This window comes from Cotesia glomerata, linkage group LG8 (assembly GCF_020080835.1).
Source record: "Cotesia glomerata isolate CgM1 linkage group LG8, MPM_Cglom_v2.3, whole genome shotgun sequence".
Lineage (NCBI taxonomy): Eukaryota > Metazoa > Arthropoda > Insecta > Hymenoptera > Braconidae > Cotesia > Cotesia glomerata.
In genome coordinates, this window is record NC_058165.1 from 4,315,993 (window position 1) to 4,327,680 (window position 11,688).

The following is an 11,688-nucleotide window of genomic DNA, read 5'->3' on the forward strand; positions in this document are numbered from 1 at the left end:
ACCAATAGTCAATTTATTATGATAAGTGTTTAGGCTGCATTCGAAATTTCTCTATCTCTAGATTAATAATTAAGAAATGACCTTGTATCTTGTGAACTATTGACATTTTTAAAAATATAAGCTCATCCTAACATTACACTCATCGATACCTTTCATTTGAGTACCCACATCAATTTTTCATATATTTATATATTTTATATATATGTAAATATGAAAAATATATCAAAATGAATGTGGGTACTCAAATGAAAGCTCTTGATGAGTATAACATCGGGATGAGCTTATATCTTGCACTGATAGAAGGATTTGTTTATAGTTAAAAATATTTTTTAATATTTAACAAATCATTTATTAGAAGCCATTTTTTAGTCCTTAACAAATATTTCTTAGTATTTAAAAAGATTTATTAATATTTAATAAATGAATATCAGATTTGTTAAATACAAGCAAATCATTTTAAATACTAAGAAATATTTGTTTAATACCAAAAAGTGGTCTCTAATAAATGATTTGTTAAATATTAACAAGTATTATTTAATACAAATAAATCCTTCTATTAGTGTTAAAAATGGCAATATTTAAGAAACTACAGTGCAATTTAACAAATATCTTTAGAACTATTGACATTTTTAAAGATATAAGCTCACCTTGACATTACCACTCATCGAGACCTTTTATTTGAATACCACCATCGATTTTTCATATATTTTTATATATTATATATATATATATATATATATATATATATATATATATATATATATGTATATGAAAAATATATCAAAATGCATGTGGGCACTCAAATGAAAGCTCTTGATGAGTATAATATCAAGATGAGCTTATATCTTTAAAAATGTCAATAATTAAGAAATGACATTGTATCTTGTAAACCATTGACATTTTTAAAGATATAACCTCACCCCGACATTACACTCATCGAGACCTTTCATTTGAGTACCCACATCAATTTTTCATATATTTCATACATTTATATATTTCACAAATACCATATATATAAAATATAAAAAATGTCGTGTGAGTACTCAAATGAAAGGTCTCAATGAGTGTAATGTCGGGGTGAGCTTATATCTTTAAATACGTCAATAGTTGACAAAATACAGTGCAATTTAACATAATTAAGAAACGACCTTGTATCTTGTGAATTATTGACATTTTTAAAGATATAAGCTCACCCCGACATTACACTCATCGAGACCTTTTATTTGAGTACCCACATCATTTTTTCATATATTTATATATATTATATGTATATGTGTATATATGAAAAATATATCAAAATACATGTGGGTACTCAAATGAAAGCTCTTGACGAGTGTAACATCGTGATGAGCTTATATCTTTAAAAATGTCAATAATTAAGAACTGACTTTGTTATCTTGTCAACTAATTTTATTTTTGAAGATATAAGCTCATCCCGATGTTAAACTCATCGAGATCTTTCATTTGAGTACCCACATTATTTTTTTATATATTTATATACATAACATATATGTAACATCAGGATGAGCTTACATCGTTAAAAATATCAATAATTAAGAAATGACCTTGTATTTTGTGCACGATTGACATTTTTAAAGATATAAGCTCATCCCGATTTTATACTCATTGAGACCTTTCATTTGAGTACCCACATCAATTTTTCATATCTTAATATATATTATATATATATGTATATTTGAAAAATATATCAAAATGCATGTGGGTACTCAAATGAAAGCTCTCGATGAGTGTAATACTGGGACGAGCTTATATCTTTAAAACGGCAATAGTTAACAAAGTACAGTGCAATTGAACAAAATTAATTATTTAATGAAGCAAAATTTTAATTTTTTATAGTTCACAAGTCACGGTAGTCACACAGTGATTGCAAGGCTGCTAGTCAGGTATTAATTTGTTCAAATTAATAATTAGATGAAGAATTAAAAATTCTTTTGTTTCAAAAAATAAAAATTCTAAATAAACATCTTGCGAATTTTTATTAAAAATTAATTTTTCTCAAATTTAGAAAATTTTTTTTAAAAAGAAAGTAATTGTAAGATAAATTTTTATTTATTCATTTAAAAAATAAAATTGTAGGTGAATAAATAAATAAAAAATGGTTAGACTTTTTTAGAGACTTGGACAATGGCCCAAACGTAGGTCACTGAGTGTTGTTGATCGAAAATAGAAGCCCGAATGTGGGACGTTTAATCGGGTGTAATATTTGTTGCCAAACGAAAACACCTATCTTGAAAAACCGGATTCCATCGCGCTGAAAGTTGATCTGATACAATATTTATTCAGTACCGTGAGTTCATGTCACTTGTACTCAATAAGAGAGTATATCTTTAACAACAATCAGCCGAAAAGGATGAGGCTCCTCGTGTGAACGGTAATCCAAATTAAAAGACTGCATGAAATTTCACTTAAGTCATGAGTCCAATACGAATTTAATTATTACGCTAATGATACACAGAGAAAAAATTTATTTTGTAAGAAATGGGTAATCCAATATGATATATTGAGAATGTGTGATTATTTATTAAATCTACACGGAGAGAATTTTATGTTAACGGTAACCATCTCTATTTTGTAGCTTCTACTATCCAGTATAGTTACTAACTTTTTTAAAGTTAAAATGATAAATACAACTATCTAGCGATTGTAATTAGCACAATCATATTGGATATTAATTCCCACAAATATGATTATACGGTTTATTATCTGCACAGAAAAAAAGGTTCACTTGAGCCAAGAAAATATTTTTCTTCCTAATTATTTTCTTGAGCGAAAAAAAAAATTTTTTTTTGACAAGAAATTTCACTTATTCCAACAAAATTAATTATCTTGCTTTAAGAAATACGTATCTTGATCCAAGAAAATTTATTTAAGTCGAGAAAATCTTGTTGTTTTGAGAAAATTCAGCCTCTTGCTCCAAAAAATTTAGTTCTTGATAGAAGTTAATTTTCTTGTCTTGAGAAAATTTCTCTCTTGCTCCAAAAAATTAAATATAGAGATAGAAGTAAATTTTCATTAACTTTTTTATTGATTAACATGTCAAATGAGAAGATCAAATAATATTGAATCATTTTGTTTCATTCAATATGTATAACTGCACGCTAAAATAATATAAAATGGGTATCAAATATTCAAGAGAAAAATTTTCTCAAAGTGAGAAAATTTTTTTCTCAACTGAAGTAGGTGGCGCTGCTTCCCTAAAGTATCTACAAATCTTGATCAATTATAAAAATTTATTGTATCAAGTATTTATGATAATTTGAATTAAGAAAAATGACTTCCAACAAGAATTGAATTTCAAGAAAAATTTTTACTTCGGCCAACACAACTTCGGTCTTCCTTCAGGCACCCGAAAATTTTCTTGAGCCAAAAATTTTGTTCTCAGTCAAGAAATTTTTCTTTCTGTGTAGTATCTTCTATATTTTGTGTCACATAGTATACTGATCATAATTTTCGATAAAGTCAATTACATATATGTGATAATATTTATTCATCAAATATAAAATAAATTTAGTCGCTAATAATTATTAACAGTTTTGAATTATTGTTTTTAGTGGGTAAATTGCTATAAATTAAAAAAACTTAAGGTAATTTTTAGGTTGTTAGATGACACGTGGGCACGTTCTATAGATTCTATAGTAACTTTAGGTAGTTGCGTATAGTCTGTCACGTAGCAGTGCAGCGCTGTATAACCTCTGTAAGCCTGTATACTTTATGATATAGTCAGAACTAGTTGAACAGTCATCAAGTTAACCTCGTGTCTGCTTCAAATTACTTTCTTCCCAAATCTTTACTTACATCACCAAATTTTTAATTATTTTTAACGCTAATTTAATTTTGCTTAAGTGTACATTGTTAATAAATTGTGAATTTGTTGATTCGTTAATAAAAATTTTCTTAATTGTGCTAATTAGTAATAAAAATCAAAATCCAAGTTTTTCATAACCTTATTCCCATCCACGTGTTGATACATAATTAATTTATTTTTTCAGTGAATTTTAAATAAGAATTTTTATTTAAAAAATGGAAAACTTTGATATCAAGGCCTACAATGAAGAAATTATGGAGTCAATCGCGTACATAGATAGTAACATTGACATTACCAAAAATCCTCCAACTCCGGGTAAAACCATTTTAAAATACTTCCCGGAGGATTATATGAGGTTTAACCAGCCTCTAACTATTCGTCGAGAGTTATTCGTGATAGAAGAGGATGACAGGACAGAAGATACTCACAGAGAGGACCAAGAAGAACTGGAGGACCCCGAAAACCGTCAAGAAGAAGAAATAACCGTGGAACAACCTGAGCGAATAAACCGGGCGGCTCAAAAATTAAATTTCAGTGTTTTACCGCGAGACACTCGTCCTATTGCCATTCCGAAATTTCGGAATGTGAATAGAGGAGTGTTTTTTGGAAATAATCAAATTGATAGGACCCAAACCAATCACAAAAAAAGGATATGTCGAGAAGAAAAAACAGCTCCCAGTCTGGACTCGATGGAAGACAAGCTCAAAGGAGTTTTAGAGCATTTGAAGAGTCGCCCGAAGAAGGACGTCAACCAAGGGAAGAGAAAAGCGATGGTCATAGATGTAATTCAGCCCAAAAAACGAAGGGGTAGTAAATAATAAGTTTATTAATTTATTTTTTTTTTTCAGGTTAGTTTTAAGCTTTAGTTTTAATTAGCTTAATATAATTTTATATTCATTATTTTTATTTTTCGGTTATTTTTTTATTGAATTATTTTTAGTGAGTTTAAGGTTTTAATTATAGTCAGTAAATATTATGATGAAAGGTATCAAAATTTAAGGTTAGACTTAAGGAATTAAATGCCAACTGGGTGGTTGGCCTTTAGTGATATTTCTTTTTTGTGATATTGCTTTGATATTATCCAATAAAGAAATGTTTCTATTGGACATCCCCATTAAGGTATTTCTGGAGTTTACATATTTATGATATTTAAAAAATTTTAATTTTTTAACTTCCCGCTAAGAAAATCAAAAATTTTCGGAAATAGCGAAGTTATTATTTTTACCCAACGATTTTACAATCGTTTTTTGAAAATCAAGTTTTCATCAGATCTTGACGTTTTGAGGTCCTAGGAAGCTTCCCTGACTAGATTTGGAGAAATTAAAAAAATTGAAATTTTCAAAAAATTATTTTTTTTTAAATGACTCCTAAGCGACTCCACTGATCAATCCCAAAAACTAATCCGCTCTTAAACTTGAAAAACCAGATCGATTGAAAAGTGTTTTTTTTTTCAAAATAACTCCGAAATTTTTTATTAGATCAATTTTCATCATTGCTAATTTTTAATAGAGCTTAAAAATTAACATCGATCGCCGCCAACTTGAAAATCGGTTGATCCATTCAAAAGTAATCGTAGTTTGGAAATTCCAAAAATGGTATTGTGTCTGTCTCATCAGACTTTTGAGCTCGAAAAGCTCAAAAACAGAGAATAGTTATCTTTTTGAGCTCGGAGAGCTCAAAATAAAACACAAAAGTTATGTTTCTGAGCTCGAATAATTTTCTTATTTTTTATTTTAAAAATTGCTTAGTGTTTCCTTTACTCCTTAAAATTTTCAGTTTATTTTGATGTTTTTTATTTATCTTTATCACGATAAATAATTTTGTTTAGTTATAGAATCAATCTTTATTAAATAATCTTCACAATAATATATAAATCTATATAATTGCACAATCGCCCAAAATTTTACATAGATACAGTTTTAATTTTTAGTTATAAAATTGACAGTTTAAAACTTAAAATTTTATCAAAATTCATACATAGAAAAAAAATTTAACTAGAATGAAGTAAATAAATTTGAAAAACTTAATTTTCTTGATTTGAGTAGAAAAATTCTTAATTTAAACTAATATCAATTTTCTTCGGTGTAAGTTAATTTCACTTGATTTGAGAATTTTTCTTCTCGATTCAAGTTAATTTTTCTTTCAGTGTAATATGTATGCATGAAAGTTTCATACAAATAATATAGAAGATCATTTATTGTTATTGTTTATTGGAAACAATAAATCATAATTTTAAACTATTGATATGCATTTACTCAATTTTGTTACATACGTCATCTTAAATTATCATCTTTATGTATTTGCTTCACTGACATTAATTCTTTAACCCTTATATTCAAATTTATACTTTTCTTGTATCTATTATAATTACATTCCAAATTTAAGGAGTAGGATTTTTTTTTTTAATATCTAAAATTAAAAATTTTATATCTTCATCATTTAAACGTTTACTTTATTATACTATTTTTCTTGTATACTTTACTAATTTGGATATACTGCCTTGATATTGAAATTAAATAATAAATAAATGAAGCAAAAGCAAATTTTGGGTAAGAAGAAAATGAAATGTTTCGTTGCGTTGGAAAATTAAATTTTCTGCTTTCTGTCCAAGGATTAATTATTTTTAATTAATTTCTTGAATTAGGACAACTAAATTTTTTTTTTATGAATCCTATAATATTTAACGAAAGTTCTCCTGTCAAGAAATTTTTCTTTCTGTGCACAGAAACAAAGGTTCATTTGAGCCAAGAAAATATTTGTTTTCCTAATGATTTTCTTGAGCGAAAAAAAAATTTTTTTTTGACAAGAAATTTCACTTATTCCAACAAAATTAATTCTCTTGCTTTAAGAAATACGTATCTTGATCCAAGAAAATTTATTTAAGTCAAGAAAATCTTCTTGTTTTGAGAAAATTCAGCTTCTTGCTCCAAAAAATTAAATATAAAGATAGAAGTAAATTTTCATTGATATTTTTATTGGGACTAAGAAAAATCCTTTTCTCTTACCAAAGGTATACTTAAAGTCCAATTTCAGTTCGACCAATAAACTTTTGAAAAATACTTCCCTCTCAATACAAAATTTATCCTACAAACATTCAATATTATGAAGAATTAGACTGATTACCTACGTAGAAACAATTAAAAATTTTTAACTTCCCGCTAAGAAAATCGTAGATTTTCAAAAATCGAGGAAGTTATTGTTTCACCGTTATGCAAAAATCGAGTTTTCATCAGATCTCGACGTTTAAAGGTCACAGGAAGCTTCCCTGACTATCCCCGCGAGGTTGTCACGGTGTCTGTATGTGTGTGTGTGTGTGTGTGTGTGTGTGTGTGTGTGTGTGAAAGTATGTGAACCGCTTATAACTTTTGAACGGCTTGACCGATTTCATCGCGGTTGGTGCCATTCGAAAGGGCTTGACTAAACTTAGATTTTGAAAACTATTTGGACCGATTCAGATCAATAGATTTTGAGAAATCTTCAAAAAACTGAAAAAATTTTTCAAATGTAGTTTTGGAATAACTTTTAAACGGCTTTATGGTTCAATTCCAAAAACTAATCAGCTCTTAACCTTGAAAAACCACGTCGATCGCCACCAGTCCGGTCAAAATCGGTTGATTCGTTCGAGAGATATCGTGAACGAAAGAAAACCGAAAAAAGTGTTTTTTCGGAATAACTCCGAAATTCCTAGCGCGATCAATTCAAAATTTGAGATTCTTTGTGAGGCTTGAAAAACTGCGTCGAATTCTGCCAACCGCGTAAAAATCGGTTTATTCATTCAAAAGTTATTGCGGTTTAAACATTCAAGAAATAGTGTCTTATCAAATCTCCATCAGACTTTTGAGCTCGAAAAGCTCAAAAGCTTAGGAAAGCAATCTCTTTGAGCTCGGAGAGCTCAAAATAACCATAAATTGTATTTTAAGCTCGAAGAGCTCAAAACGTCATTGGTGCAATTTTAAGCGCCTAAGTATGGAATTAGCGGGAAGTTGCAGGGATGGCCTTCAGGGTCAACCGTTTTCCTAATTTTTTATTGTGACAAGTGGGACAGGCATTTGTGACTGGTAGGACAAGTACAAAATGTCTACATCAAGTTGTTTATTAAAAAGATTTTTATATTATTTCAACCTTAGAAACATTTTTGTTTGTATATTTAACTATAAATTATTGCGGATAATTAAAAAAAACTAATTAAAAAACACAAATAAAGGATTTAGCATGCTGACAACACGATCTTGATAAACTTAGATGTTAATTAATAACGAACATAAAAAAATTTGTTCTTAAAACTATTAAAACAACATTTGACTGGGATACAAGTTAGTACGGCTGAACAGTTACTAGGAGAGAAAAATCGATTTTCTTATTGATTAAAAAAAAATTTTCTTTACAAATTAGTAAAATATAGATTTTTAATAATAAATTAGGACTAAATTATAATGAATTAGAGAAATTTTAAAATTTTGGTCATTTTCCCATTTCGCATGGAATGCCCCCTAAGTGCTCTGAGTTATTTTTTTTTTTTTTATTTTCTTTAAATTCTAAATCATAAAATTTTTAGAAAAAATTTTTTTCTCGCTATTCAAAAATATTCTTAAATTCTCTTTATACATATAATAAGATCTTATTTACAATTATAATCAACATTACCATTACAATATAAATATTTTAGCCAGACGTCAGACAGTTACTAGACAGTACGTGCAATGACCGTAAGGTAATGATGAAAGAAGAAAGAATACATATTTTAAATAGGAGCATGCATTTATAATCTCGTGAATGATTAAGTTCTTTGATGAAAATTACTAGGTCGGTGATGACGTTGATATGCTTGAGGTCACGCATCATTTAAACCAACCGTACCTGACGAGGTATGATGGACATCTGGAAGATTTGTAATCAGTATAATATAAATATATGCTGACGAGAGAAAAGTTGAGACTTTAATAATTATTGATCGAGAGCTCACTGGATATTCACGAAGATTAGATTAAGGTAACGAGGTCACTGAGATATGTGTAATATATTAACAAATTTTTGGAAATCTCAGATTTATAGGCGATGCTCAACATTGATGTATTTATATATATTTATATCAGGTGGTTTATCGTCAATATGATAAAAACATGTATTGATTTACTCAAATGTATGTTTACTTTGCTTGAACATTCAATTATATTAACTAGCATACACTCCGAAACGAGCACTTGCTGGAGTTAGATACTAACAATCTGATGTAAGTTGTTTACATGCGCAAATAATAGCATTGAATTACGTAGAATACGGGTTTATTAATATTTATTAATGGAAAATCGACTTTGATTATCTATTTTTACTCTAATTGGTAGTCTCGATAAAATTGATGGTAGAATGTTTTTTTTTAATAATAAAAAAGGCAATGAATTGTTTTATTATAAGGTTGCAAAAATCTCTCGATAATTTTAAATAACTCTTCTGGAAGACTCCGAAATCTTGTCAACTAATGATATTTTTAAAGATATAAGCTAATCTTGATATTACACTCATCGAGACCTTTAATTTGAGTACCCACATGAATTTTTCATATATTTCATATATTTACGATATTTGTAATATATATAAAATATATAAAAAATTCATGTGGGTACTTAAATCGAAGGGCTAGATGAGTGTAATATCAAAATGAGCTTATATATTCGAAAATGTCATTAGTAAAGAAGATACTATGTAACTCTTTAATTATTGACATTTTTAAAGATATAAGCTTACTCCTGTATTATACTTACAGAGACCTTTTATTTGAGTACCCACATCAATTTTTCATATATTTTATATATATGATATTTGTGAAATATATATAATATATCAAATATATGAAAAATTCATGTGGGTACTCAAATGAAAGGTCTTGATGAGTGGATTATCTAGATGAGCTTATATATTTGAAAATATCATTTTTGACAAGATACACTGCCATTCTGTAATTATTGACATTTTGAAAAATATAAGCTCATTCCAATGTCAAACTCATCGAGACCTTTCATTTGAGTACCCACATAAATTTTTTTTATATTTTATATATATGATATTTGTGAAGTATATACGATATATTAAATATATGAAAAATTGATGTGAGTACTTAAATGAAAGGTCTTGAGTGGATTATCTAGATGAGCTTATATCTTCGAAAATGTCATTATTTGAAAAGATACACTGCCATTCTTTAATTATTGACATTTTTAAAAATATAAGCTCATTTCGGTGTTACACTCATCGAGACCTTCCATTTAAGTAGCCACATCAATTTTTCATATATTTTATATACTAGAATTTGAATTTGCGCGCGCAAGCGCGCGCCTGACTGTAGCCTTTGCATATATTTTCATGCTTATGATATATTCGACCAATCACGTTACGAATAGTTTGATGCCACATACATTTCATCTCAATTTTATATTAGGACATGAATATTTGTAAAATATATACAATATATCAAATATATGAAAGATTCATGTAGGTACTCAAATGAAAGGCCTCGGTGAGTGGATTATCTAGATGAGCTTATATCTTCAAAAATGTCATTATTTGACAAGATACAATGCTATTCTTTAATTATTGACATTTTTTAAAATATAAGCTCATTCCAATGTTCCACTTATCGAGACCTTGAATTTAAGTACCCATATGAATTTTTTATATATTTCATATATTTTATATATTTATATTTGTAATATATATAAAATATATAAAAAAATTCATGTGGGTACTCAAACTAAAGGTCTCGATAAGTGTAATAATATCAAGATAAGCTTATATCTTTGAAAATATCATTATTTGACAAGAAACAATTCCATTTATTAATTATTGACATTTTTATAAGTATAAGCTAATTCTGGTGTTACACTCATCGAGACCTTTTATTTAAGTACCCCCATGAATTTTTTATATATATAATATATATTATAAATATCATAAATATATAAAATATATCAAATATATGAAAAATTCATATGGGTACTCAAATGAAAGGTCTTGACGAGTGGATTATTTAGATGAGCTTATATTTTCGAAAATGTCATCATTTGAGAAGATACAATGCTATTCTTTAATTATTGACATTTTTTAAAAATATAAACTCATTTCGATATTCCTCTTATCGAGACTTTTCATTTGAGTACCCACATGAATTTTTTATATATTTCATATATTTTAATAAATATATGATTTTTGTAATATATATAAAATACATAAAAAAATTCATGTGGGTACTCAAATTAAAGGTCTTGATGAGTGTTATATTGGAATGAGCTTATATCTTCAAAAATGTCAATAATTAAGAAATAACATTTTATCTTGTAAAATAATGAAATTTTCGAAGAAATAAGCTTATCTCGATATTACACCTGTCGAGACCTTTCATTTGAATACCCACATGAATTTTTTTATGTATTTTATATATATTACATATATCATATATATATTAAAATATATGAAATATATGAAAAATTCATATGGGTATTCAAATGAAAGGTCTCAATGAGACCAATATCGAGATGAGCTTATATCTTTTAAAATATCATTATTCAACAAGATACAATATCCTTTCTAAATTATTGACATTTTTAACGATACAAGTTTTATCGAAAAAGATAATCAATTTTCTGTATTAGCCAAAAAAATAATACCAATCTACATAAAATAAATATAATTAAGAAGAAAAATGCACTTGTTTACAGTGTTTTGTCAATTCAGGTGCCCTTGAGGCCGTTAGTGTCTCTTAACAACTTCCATATATGTGTTCATACAAATGAGAAACCGGCTGGAAAGACACTTAACTCGATGAGATCGCACATGGTGCATGGTGGAAGACGAGGAAGAGAAGATGAGAA